The sequence below is a fragment of the Syngnathus leptorhynchus genome, chromosome 11, assembly GCF_054491065.1.
Source record: "Syngnathus leptorhynchus isolate UIUO chromosome 11, UIUO_Slep, whole genome shotgun sequence".
NCBI lineage: Eukaryota > Metazoa > Chordata > Actinopteri > Syngnathiformes > Syngnathidae > Syngnathus > Syngnathus leptorhynchus.
The window spans coordinates 11,239,732-11,253,180 of NC_141205.1; the positions used below are offsets into that span (position 1 = coordinate 11,239,732).

Here is a 13,449-nt window from a genome sequence, read left to right on the forward strand (position 1 = left end):
TTGGGGAGCTACGGGCCTCCTTCCGCTTGCAGACTCCTTGAGGTCTCCCGCACTCAGCTAAACTGGCTTGGCAGCCGGCGTGTGTACGGTGCCAGACTGGAGGGCGAGTGTTGCTTCTGCACGCTTGAGACTTTTCTTGCAAGGAGACTCTGATGAATGCTGCTTATCTCCTGTTCTTTTGTAAAAAAAATAAAAAATATTTTGGCACGCATCAGTGTATGACTTGTGAAAAGCGCCCGAGTGAGGATTGTAAGTGAGCAGGACACCCGTCACAGGTCCGCCCGTGAGACCCAGTGACACCTGTCATCACGGCTTACATTGAAGACCTGCTACGTTGCACCTCCAGCCTTGCCTCCGTCACTACCACACCAGGCTGGGTCGGGGGTGCGGGGTAGGGGGGGGTCTGGATTAATAGATCCGCTCTGCATTCTCTTCCCTACTGGTAGCAAGGTTAGCGGGCACATTGTGAGCGGAGAGGAGGGAGCGAGGCATGAGGAAAGTCGGCCTGGTTTGTCCTTCAGATGATGCGTTTTAGGCCCTGTGGCTATGCGGCCCACATGACTGCGTGCTTGGGACAAAGAGGCTGTGTGTATGTGTGTGTGTGTGTGTGTGTGTGTGTGTGTGTGTGTGTGTGTGTGTGTGTGTGTGTGTGTGTGTGTGTGTGTGTGTGCTACTAGGATGCTCCACAACAACTTCACTGTACCAGTGTCACTTTGAGATTCTTTCAAAAACATGTAGTAGACAATTGAAATATTGTAATAAATACAAGATAATAAAATCTTGTTCCTCTTTTTCTGTGGATCACTATGTCAGTAATGTTGCTGTTTAAAAGAAATTGTGCCGGTCACAGTAATATCCAAAGCAAATTTTACCCAGGAACACAGAATTGCTAGCTTTAGGGCTGCAAAGAGCAAACTTTACATTTTTAGACTGAAATAAGCACAAATCTTAGTTTATTGATTCATTTAGGAGCTCAATTTAGACCAATAGGTATTCTATGTACAATTAAAATATGAATTAATTGTAAAAGTAACTATGCATTTATCGCATTATTCTTATTAAGATATACATTTTCCAGTGCATTGCAAAGCATTTTGAGTGCCTAAAAGTATACAAGCACTGCAGCATGAAGCCTGTACATGAAACCTCTTCAGGTATCAAATGTTGTCGGAACTTAATTGAAACCCTTTGTCTCGTTTTTAGTCTATGCCGAAAAACTATTTCATTGGGGGTTACTGTACTGCGGCTGGCGGTACTTCATATCCCGGCAACGCAGAGCCGATTATTGCTCGGCCGTAAGTCGCCATGCATAAAGTAGCCGAGACAGAAAGAAGGAAGGGCGGAATGAGGCCTGTTGGCTTCAGAAAGCATTTAACAACTTCCCCTGGAAATTGAAAGAGGAAATAGTTTTGGGCTGGATTGCAGCGGGGGGCGAATGAAGCCCATATGAGGACCAGATGAAGACCGAGCGTGGCCAAGCTGGCCTGACAGTGGGAGAAAGAGGGGGAAACCGTGGTGGGGGCGCGGGGGGGGATTTATGCTTTGATGTCTGTCGTTAACATGTTCCGACAAGAACAACAAAACATGAAAACACAAAGTGGGATCATCGTGTATTTGTGTACAAGAGAGTGTTTATGAGGGCATTTAGCAAACTTTTCAACATTCCCCCCTCCACCACAACCTCTCCACTTTAATTCTCAGCTCTGTTCCACACTAATGACTTCCATCCACTTTGTGTTTTCATTAAAACGTGAATATGTGTGTGTGAGTGTGTGTGCGCGCGCTCGTGAGTGTGTGTAGGCTTGTACATACTGTAACAAAACATGCCGACTCCCCTCACAATGGGGACAGACACAATTTTCTCAGCAGATGCTGACCAACGTCGGAAATTTGGGATTTTGTAGGAATTTACGTTATTAAATCTTTATAATGAAATAAAACTGTCAGTTAATGTAAAACAAAGAGTGCTTGAACTTGAACTTGGCAACTTGAAAGTGACTCAGGACCATCACCCAGCCTAGCTCTTGAGTCACTTGAAAAACTCAATAGTCTCTAATGGGTGCTTTGTTGTCATGGCTTTTGTTTTAGTCGTAAAAAATTCAATTGAGGTCCTGACACATTTTCACCTTTCCAACCGTCACGAACTCCAAACTGACTTAGCGCAGGTGTGTTCCTTGATGCTCGTCCTATTGCTTGTTTTGCAATCAGTCATGGTGTCATGCCCCCTATCCGCCGTTCTGCCTTAGTAAGCGGCGGTAAAACAGGAAGGCGACTGGGAAGTGGGCCAGAAGGCTTGATGATGAGCACGTGACATCCCAATGGATGTTTGGGCTCTTCTCTGATCCATGCACTTTTGGCTTGTAGTCTGGCATCTCGCACTGGCTGGCGGTAGGGCTTGGATTCTTCTGGTGTGCGGCCCGCCCGCCCGCCCGCCGCCGTGCTCTTGGATCAGCGCATGACTAAGGCACGCGTTGTGACATTTGGTGGTATTTGCATATTCATTTTTGACATTAAAAATCCTTCTCTGGTGCCTCAGGTGTTCTCCACGCTAAGGATCCAGTTCCTCGCATCCTCACTAAATGAAATTGACCCGACAGTGGGGCTGATAGCGAATCTGAACCACCCAGTTGGCGAGAGAAAAAAAAAAGGCGACAGAGCACTCAGGGAAGTCTAGCTCTGACTCACTCTGGCTTTAATCAGGTCGGAAAAGTTGTGTTGTCATGCGATGCCGAGTCAAACTCTCGCCCTCAGGTTGGCACGTAGGTCAACGACGGTGGACCCTGAGAGACTAAGTCCTGGTACACGCACACTCATACTTTGGTACATATTATACGATTATTTTTTATTAATTAAATGTTGGCGATCAAAGTAGTGCTTTGGCGCCATTTTGAAAACCATGTTGAGAATTTTTGCCGTTTTGTTCCCAGAAGCATTCAAGTATCACATGAGCTACACACGTAAAACAAAGTGGAAAGGAAGCTAACCGACCAGTGGCAGAAAAAAATAGACGAGGGGAATGGGTGAGCCAGACGGGAAAGGAGGGTGAGGGAGAGAGTGTGGGTGACCGCGGGGCCTGTTTGTGAAGGCGGCGTTGGCGGTTATGGGTTTGGCCCCGAGCACCGGAGCTGTCACTGAGAATTACAGCGAGGGTAAGAGTGTAAGCTGCCCCAACGCTGCTCCACGCAGCCTAGAGGGGCACGTGGGGTCGGCCGCCCGACTGCTTGAAGGTAGACGGAATGCCCGTTTGTGTCTAACATTTATCGTAACACACCTTCCGATGAGCTGACGATTAGTGATCGAAATTATTGAAGTGGTTTAATGTCTACAATTGTCAGCCCAACTGTTTTCTGAGCATACGAAGGCATAAAAAGAAAAGAAATTATTGTTGATTGTTTGTCTTAATTGTATTAAGCTTAGTTTAGATCAGCACGTTGGCTAATGAGCTATTAGCTGGCACATATTAGCTAAGCATCATGTCAACCCAATGTCAAAATGCAATATTTTGCTTTTCTAAACCTGCTCGTGCAACTTAAAAAGTAAAAGTGCAAGACTAGCGCTGCCTACAAGACAAAATATTTACTTTTGCCAGCGTCAACTCGATCTGAGATGGCATTTATTAAAGATGATTGAGCTTGTCAGCGGCCTTTGATAACTACAACCGCTAATGTGAGTGCTTCACCTTGTGGCTGCACTAATTGCTATTACGCAAAGCCCATGGGCAAAAGTGGCTGGCCAACCATGGCAAGTTGCCGTAGGCTCGTTTGGGGGGGGGGGGAAATGTGTCGTGCATTCCCAAAGATTGCAGTCATATATGCATTTTTACAATGCACTTCAAATACTTTATAGGCCTCTAATGAAGACACGTAACACGTAATGCACACATTGAAGTTATTCAAGAGTTGTTTTTTTGTTTTTTCAAATAATAATTTCGGGACACTTTGTTGGCAAAAACTGATATAACATGATAATTTGTTGGTAGGTTGTCAAAGATAAGAACAAATAAATGCCATTAACCAGTCCATAATTCAAAATAATGTAAAGACTGTTCACAAAATTTTGAGAGAAAGAGAGCCCCCTAGTGTTGCTGATGGGCACCACATTCATTTAAATGCAAATGATATCCTATTCGTAAATCAAAAATATAAATGCATAAAGACACACTGTCGTACGTATATACCATTTAGTAAAAAAATCCAGGTTGTAAAAATTAAGAATATCTTTTTTGTTATTTATTTATTTATTTATTTATTTATTTATTTATTTACAAATACAGTCATCAATACAGTACATACATACAAGTGGCATAGAAAAATGGATAAACAGATAAAGTGCAATACAGTATATGGTTTATATATTATAAATAACATTTGATATAATTCATAAAAGACACTCACATATACAGTCGAACATTAATATTTGTTTTTTTCTGTCGTGACCTTCAGAGGAATTCTTTTCAACTCATTCATTTTTTATGCAGCTTGTCCTGGTGCCTATAAATACTCATGAGTACTATGTATGTGTTGAATATTGTCACTTCCCCAAACTGATAAGAACAAAGTAAAACAAAAATAAAACAACACATCGTCTGTGTCTTTACTTGAAATGTCCGTTCGCAGAAAATAAAAAAAAAAACAGATGCAACTTAAATGCAAGACTGCAAATCCATTCACATGACATTGTGTCATGATTTACGTAATGGAAACGCTGTAGGGCAGGCATGAGAATGCGGCCACAACCCTAAGCATTCAGGTGTGGAATTCCAGGTCTACTAAAGGGTTAAAAAGGGGGTCAGGGGAAGAGGTCAAAAGGTTCTGCAGGTACCCCCGCAACCTTTTTCTCCCCTCTGTCACACGCACGCAGGCACGCAGGCACGCAGGCACGCAGGCACGCACGCACACACACACACACACACACACACACACACACACACACACACTTGCGCGTGCACATGGGGCTTTGAGAAGCTGTCTTTTGTCATGCACACACAGCTGGGCAGGGCTCCAAAATGCAGACGACATGCCAGGTTAAGTGATGGGTGTGGCCAGGTCACAAAGATCAGCATCTCTTTTAATTACCCAGGACATGCAGCCATATTTTAGCTTGCGTGCGTGTGCGAGAAAGCAGAAGCAGGGGGTTGGGAGCGCTTTTAGACTCAACAGCATTCCAATAACAACCTGCAAAGGCCGATTTGTGCCTTGCTATGGACTGACTAGAAGGAGACAATGTGCCTTTGACCCACTGGGCTCCATGACAACTATGAACATGGGCAAAGCATGAAGATGCAAACTTAATGAGTCGTCTTCTCGCCTACTTTCTTATTTCTTGTGGCCGGAGGCAACGGCGCGCTGTTCTGGAGCTGTTTGGAGCTGTTTGGAGCATTACAAACGGCCTCCAGCTCTTGCCGTTTCGTCTTGTGCTTCAGGTGCACAAATGCAAAGTCCCGCAGCATTTTTGTTCAACTTGTGTTTTACAAATTGGAACAACAATACTCATATGTAAGTATACAGTATGGAAGGAGATTAATGGCTTTAAAAAAACAGCCGAGGATGATCTGCTGCCAGCTGCTGGATTAAGATACGCTCATTTCTGGTAGTGATGTTATTGTTCTCTCTACCAGTACAATATGTTCCATTATTTCAGAAAGTGCAGCTCAAACACATCAACATTTAAATATATATTCAAATAAATTGCTCAAATTTTAAATCGCCTGGCATTGCCTGCAATTGCTTGGTCTTTGTTTGCAGTCAAAACTGAAGAATACGTACATGTGGAAGAGTCAAAATGTAAACTAGACCAAACTCAACTCTCCTGCATCATATTAGTGTTCATGATATTATCATTTGAAACGTTTTGGGGGACTTTTTGGCAACTCCCTTTTCTAGTCAGCTAACGAATGCCCCGTCGCCAGGTAACACCCCTTTTCAGCTGTTTACAATAAACACTGTGATAGGCATCACACAAGACCGGCCCCTCAGGCAGAGGAGAGGGAAGATTAACAAAGAAAGAGGGAGGAAAAAGAATACAACCAAATGCATCACTGTGATGATGTGTTTGAAAATGGAAAGGTACTTCATTAATAAAGCATTAGTAATGAATGCAAATTGTATGAAGAGAAATTGGCCAAAATTGTTATTATTATATTTCTGTTTACAGGTTAAAATTGATGAAATCCAACAGCCGATTTTTTTCAACTCTTCATATTTACACTGAGTCCATTGCGTGACTGCGACAGGGAAATATTTTGACAAGCTGACTGCTCAGTGCAACACAATTATGGTAAGGCAGATTCTTATGTGGAGGCCATCACTTGGAGTCTTCTTATCTTTCAGAGTGAGTGGCAGCGGGCCCCGAGGCCAAGCGGCGGCAGCGGGAGGAACGCCGAAGATCAAATCCACGCAGCTCTATGACGCGCTGAGGACGTTGAAGTGGCAGTAAAAGAAGTTGAAATTGGTAAAAGTGCTCCAAGTGTGTGTGTGTGTGTGTGTGTGTGTGTGTGTGTGTGTATATGAGAGTGTGTGTATGTGTGTGTGTGTGTGTTATATCTGTGTTGGAAGCTTCAGGGTAGGCATCAATGATGTATAGTTTATAAAATACTTTATATGTTGTATCATGCCAATAACAAATGTTCACTTTGCAAATATTCTTGCCAGGATTGTATAGGAACTTTAGCTGCCTGCTAATGTGACTTATTCCCTCGCAACAATTAAGCAGACTGACATTCAGTGGCGAGGGCTTGCATTCTGAGTACTGAGACTTGGAGATTGCAACAAGTTCCAACTAGACTGTATTCCAACGCACAAGAAAGGTTTTTGGGGTTTTTTTACAGTCGGGGTCACTGCGCATCCTCCCAAGGCCATAATGATGGCATTATGATCTCATCATCAATTCGCAGCTCTGAAAAATATCAGCTGCTACTTTTCATTTTTCTGATGTGACAATTTTTACATGTTACAGTGTATAACGTTTTGTAAACTTCTCACGAAAAGCTTTCTTTCACCAAGCACTCTTGACGTTTTCTGCTAATCAAAATGACGATTTTTCGTGGAGTTGAGTTGTGAATCTGTCGTTGTGCAGGAAGGGCCCCCTCCACAAATCAGGCATGTAACACCTTTCTTCTGCCTTGACAAGGTCATCGCTTTGCCTCCGAGGCACCAACGAGTTAGCGGCGGCTGTCAGGTGAGAACGCACTGATTATTTCATTGTTTATGAGCAAAATATTGTAAATGTCGCAGAGCCTTGACAGAAAGCGGCCAACCAACAGTCGTCAACGTCCTAGCCGCACCTGCAAATGACACATCTGCTTGGAATGGGTGAAAAGTGTTCACCACTTTGGATAATTGCTGCAAATCTGCCACAATGTGTTATGTTGTCGTTTTGAAGTCACAAAAGTTTCAAACTGAACGACAAACGTTGCTTATAATTTGCAGTTGTGAGAGGCTAAAACATCAGAAGACGTTATGCAAAATTGACTTTTGATTTCACTTGTAAAATCTAAAAATGTGGGAAGTCTCCAGAAAGCCCCAATAACACCACAAAATATCACTAGTTTTGTTGTGTGCCACTTTTAAAGAAAAATAGTTTCGTAATGTTTTAAATCAAAGCTTCTCTTTGACAACGACCAATCGGCACAGTGACACAATTAGCGACGAGCACTGTTGACGAGCGCTCTCCTCGGCCTTGATGCTGATGAGTCTGCTGGCGGTTAACTGCGGGCCAGCTTTGAAATGTCACTTCCAGTTGAATCTGTGGCGTGATTCATTTCGCCGACTCGCCCAGCACTGCATGATACTGAGCGTGCAGAAATGTCAAAGAGGATGGATTTTTCAGAGGACATGCCAGAGTTTTGTCATTTGTGTAGAAACAAACATCAACAGACTCTCAGTAGAGAAGATATCAAATGAAAATGCGAATGAGCAAAGAGATACTCACTGTGTATTGATGCTGCTGTGACCCATAAGCCTATAAGCAGATTTTTTATTTTTTTTTTAATGAGCATCACCTTCTCTCTTCTTCTTGATGTGAATGATTGAGCAATAGGGTCTACCATTAATGATAGGAATTGGATGGTGGCCAGTTGGGAAACATTTGGTTCGGTGTGCCTCAGGGCTCTAATGTTGGTCCTCTGTTCTTTAATCACGACTGTAATTCAAATCAAATGCTTGCAATTGCTCTTGCTATGTTTATATATGTCTATTTTTTCACGTATCCACTGCAACCTGGTGTGGCTCGGTGGCACACTGATTAGCACATCCACCTCATAGTTGTGAGGGTTTGATTCCACCTGCCCCCCCCCCGTGTGGAGTTTGTGGAGTTTCGTAAATATATTTAAATGCAACTATACAAAATCAGTGATCACTTCATTTTAATAATTTAATTCTGGTTATGTTGTATTTCGGTCACTTCGTCACTCTCCTTATTTTCAAATTCTCTCTCCAACTAGTCTTCTCAAGTGCAACTTAATGACTTTTGGTCTCCAGGGCATAACATGCGGCTAATTCAAATTAGCCACCCACTGGATAATTAGAGGGCAACGTTTCCAGACAGGCCTGTCATTATGTGTCATTCTTTTACGTTTATTGTCCAAAGGCCTATGGATGTGATGTGTGACTGCACATACAGTATCATTGTCATTCTTCAATTCAAATGACAAAATCGCAATTGATGCACATAAACACGCATTGTTCATGTATTTTAAAGCCAGTTTAATATAATGTTTGTTCACATTTTCTGTGATGTTCTTTTGATGCTCGGTGTTGAGGTTGTTGGTGCTAATTAATATTACCAGGTTGGATTTTCCAAACTTGTATGAGTTAATTAAAGGTGTGAAATGTTGGAGCCCAGCTGTCAGTTGGATGACAGGAATCTGTAACACGCACAACACAACACACTTTTGGACGGTTGAACTGTAAGAAGTTAATGTTGCCCGTTAATTAGGAATAGTCCAACGCAAACTTGAAGAGGATCTGCTCAGACTGGTTCCTGAGGTCTACAGACTGCTTGTGAGAATGAATCGTTCATTTACAATGTCGTGTCTTGTGATTACCTCTTTCGGCCACTTGTCCCGCGAAAGCAACCACAATTGCTTGAGTTTAAACCAACCAGGGTGGGTGTACTTTGAATATGATTATTTTCACATTTAACAAGGTTGCTAGTCCATCATTTTTAACCATCATGTTCGTTTGATTGGTATAAGTGAGAGTTAAAAAATATTGCATCTGTCACGAAAGTAGGCAGAGGACAAGATCCCAGGAGCGCTTCAGCATCAGCATTCTTTTGTCACATTGTGTGGTTTGGACACTACTAAGGCATCCCGACACTAACCCCCCCCCCCCATCAGCACCACTCAGATCTATAACTTTTCTGTTCAGGCCCTGGAGCTCTCCTCCACTTGCTGCTTTTGTATGAAAATGCAGCCTATGTGTCTCCAATAAATCTTCCGGAGTAATGACGCCCTAGCTAGGTGATTCATGAGCCGGCTGACAGCTCAAATTGCCGGTGTGAATCTCTGGCACGGCATGAGTCGTTCTCCCCGCCAACTCTCTCTCTCCCCCTATCTCTCTCTCTGGCCTTGGGCATGCAAGGCGGGTCTTGGGAGGGGGAGGCGGAGGTCAAAGCTTGTGCCGGAGTCAAAGCTTTACCCTGTCACCTCCGGTCTGAGCAGGATAATGGCGAAAAGAATTGCGTGCGTAGAGATTATCATCTTGTTAACCGAAGCCTATTCGCAGTGAACAATATGTACAAAAAGTATACAGTATTTTTATATTACACAATTTATACTAATTATCCAATGCAATACCTGAAAATGTAGGTTTAGAATTAAATCAGCCATTCATACTTTGGCCTGTCCTTGTCAGCCTCCCTAGATGTTTTTATGTGGACACTGATACTTTTAAAATTCAAACTGGTTTGTATAAAATCTTCTTAGCACCAGAATAGGAATAAAACCTGAAATACAATTTAAAATATAAGAAAGCATGCATTATGTAGAGCTAGCATTAACATATTCCCTTTTGTGCGCATCGATCCAACTGTCATAAAATGTGATTACTGTAAACATCCTTTGGTGTGCACATGAAGGGCCTGAAATTCCAAGCTACAATCGACTGAAGAGAATGCGGTTGTAAAAAAAAGCCATACATAAAGTAAATTCACATAAAGTTAATTATAAGGTACACTGACAGCTCTGGCGTTTGATCCCTAACACATTTGATGAGGTCCGGTGGATGGGGAGCAGAGCTGGTTCAGACTACCATGGGGCCCTAGGCAAAAATATGTCAAGGGGCCCCCCTAACTATAGTCGTCCAGCATTGTGCAAGATTTTCACTCATGTTCCATATGAAATTGACCACAGAAGAAGGGCAGTGGGTAGCCTAACCATATAAAGAGAGGGCTGACGTTGCCTTGCTTACCTGAATAAAATCAACGCTATGGAAATAGTAAATAGTCTTTTTAAAATATGTCTGCCTCCTCTTAGCCCAATCTCAATATTGCCTGACAAATATGTCACGTAAATAAAAAAAATAATAAATACAAATTGTAGAAAAAAGAAGTTGCGTCCTCCATATTTTGCAAACCTTGAGTCCTCTCCAGCAAAAATTTCCTGCAAAAGTTTCATTAAGTTGCTCAGCAATGGTTAACAAAAACGCCGCATTACTTCCTGAACAGAGGCTTAGGGAAATTAATGAAAGCTTTGGTGAACAAAATAAAGGCTCTTTTTGTTAAATCCACCATTTCCCCATCATGTTGTTCCAATTTGTGTTTGTCCTGAAGGACCCTGGTCCCATACGAAAAACACATTTCCACAGTTGCATCAGTGCAGCCATTCAGCTTTTCTCTCTACTTTTCATTTGTGTGCTCCCCTTTGACTTTGCGTCTACATCAAATGTAGTCATAATGTTTAGGACATCAAACACCCCCTTGAGGGGTTCTTGCGGTCGGTATTCCCAGAGACTTACTGGAACAAATGACAGACTGGAGCAGAAGGGCTTAGATGAAGAGATCAAGACAACTATTTTGTGGGGCTCAGCATTGCCACCACAGTTGTGCAGAAACGTGGACCACAAGAGCATCACACGAGAACTCGGACTCAAATTCAAACAATACACTACGTCACAGACAAACAAAGAGTATTATCCTGTCACATGAGGTGTCATTTATGAGAAACTGTGACAATGTCTATAAAACAACAACAAAATATCAATAACAACAACAAATATGTGGTTTAAATATATTCATTTAGGTCAAGTAAAGGTTTTTTACCCACTACAATGCATTACATTACTTTGCGGCCTAACTTTTGACTGCTTATTTTACGCTCATTTTACGTTTTTGTTCAATAAATATTAAGTTAAATGAAGTACTGGTCTCTGCTGCTGCTGTTCTACTCTATGCAACTGTACACCTGCTGAAAAAAAAACTTTGAACCTTTTTGAAAAAGTAGTGCAAAAATTACATTCCCTAGTATTTATGAGGGAGTAATTCAATTACTAATTCAATGAGTTTTAGGGAAAATTCAATAACTAATTAATTACATTTTGGAGGTAATTGGGCCAACACTAAAAGTGACAAAGAAAATCTTCAATCCATTTATTCATCCATTCATTGTGCCGTGTCTTGATGAATACCACTGGAGCACTGAAAACAAAACAAAAAACTTTGGATTCTTTGGATTTACTTAGTTCAGACGTTTACATCGATTGCACATGATAAAAATGTGTTAAACTAATCTAATTTATTTGAACAATTTCAAGGGAAACAGTAGAAAATTGTCAGTTTAATCATATGCAATAAAAGGTGTTAAAAAGTACTAATTTATAGATTGAAAAATGAACATTTTCCTGTACTTTTCGTAATGTTTACCTATTTGACTGACCATAGCACTGAATAACAGTATTAAAAAAAAAACACTGTAGGAAGACCATGACGAATTTAACCACTTGATGGCAATATTGTTGCAGTCTTGCTATCGGTGCATGTTGGCTCTGACAGGGGGAGCCACAGGCGCAACTTCTCTGTCAAAAGTCAACTCCTGCCTATCGGAAAGGTCCCAGGTCAATGCTCCATTCAACTTCTTGTTTTTGTAGAGTGGTGCACTGAGGTCATTTGGGACAAGCCAAACTATTCCTACAAATGAAGCAAACGTCTCGAAGCTGAACAATGAAGGCACAAGCTCTGTCTCCATCTTGTGGTGCTCAGATAAAAAGGACATTTTTACATTGGGTTGATTGGTCTGAAGCTTCCAAGTATATGTACATAACATAGATATGTTTAGGTCCAATCAGATTTCTCCCACCTCACCGCCATGTGATTCTAATGTGAATCATTAGTGGTGGTTGCTAAAAATGTTTGATTCCAAGTACCACTTAAAAGACCACTTAGCTTTGTTGGCTGGACTTTCACCAAAACATGTTTTTTTTTAAATCTCAATGACATGCCGAAAATTGGACAATAAAGTATCCATCACTGATTCATTGCTTGAGGACAAAATTATTTTGTCCTTGTTACATGAAAGCAAACATAGAACTTGGTGAGAATTTTTTTCATCAGAGCAGCAATGCAAAAAGAAAACGTTAAGCCTTTGTAGGCCACTTGAAATGTTTATTAGTATTTGCCGACCGGGGTATTTCATCTCAAACGGTCAGCTCCATGTTGCACCACAAAGCGGGGCGACTGGCAAGAGAACAGGTGGCGCTGTCACACAGGCGATTTGCCAGGGACTCTGCTAAATCGTCCCTTCAGTATACAAAATCGACTCTGGCGTTCTCCTCTCGGGTTGATGTCGAGTGATGGGCCGAGCAAATTAAGTGGAAAGTGCTGAATGACTAATGGCAGCCAGATGGAGAAAGGGAGGTGTGTGTAAAATGGTGTTTGAATGGCCAGGTTCTTAGTTCTCTAGTTCTGTTGAGCCAAATGGGTTGAGACAAATTGCATCTTTGATCCCCCTTGGGAATGAAATCCAGGACTAATGAAAAAAGATGATTTTTGACTGTTTTATACACTTCTGTGCAACGTCTGTCTCCCCCTTGTGGATTTGAGTTGAATTGCCAGCATACATTCGAATTTATGGGTTATGGGGAACTGTCCCATGCTGCTTGCTTTGGGAAAGACTAAAAGGCATGTTGCTCATTTTGTGCTGAGGCCACAGCTATTTCTCATAAAGAATACTGCTGCTGGTATTCTGGTGTCAAACAACGACATTGTCAAATGTGAGTAGATCCTTCTTATTAGGCCATAGCCTTGTCGAATGGAAAATTTGTGCTTTGCTGCTATCGTGAGGCAAACATAAACTTTGCTGGATTCGTTTCCTCATTCACTTCCTCCTTTGAAAATCTACAGAACTTTTTGTTAAGAAAAAGCTCGGTTAATTTTTGCTTGTTCATTTCCCCTTTGTTGGTCACCGGTTTCAAATTTGCATCTGTGTCATTCAGTGGTAATTACCAAAGCTTTGCA

The 13,449-nt window shown here is 41.9% G+C and overlaps 1 long non-coding RNA gene across 2 annotated transcripts; it reads left to right on the plus strand.

Annotated features, from left to right (window-relative positions):
- The first annotated feature begins 5,395 nt into the window (after positions 1-5,395).
- On the plus strand, positions 5,396-8,760 carry LOC147049538 (uncharacterized). 2 transcript variants are annotated; one of them, XR_015067627.1, is made up of 4 exons: positions 5,396-5,495; positions 6,330-6,450; positions 7,075-7,176; positions 7,233-8,760. It is a non-coding gene; the product is annotated as an uncharacterized LOC147049538 (long non-coding RNA). The 2 variants fall into 2 exon arrangements; XR_015067626.1 differs by having other exon boundaries at positions 7,075-8,760.
- The last annotated feature ends 4,689 nt before the right edge of the window (positions 8,761-13,449 follow it).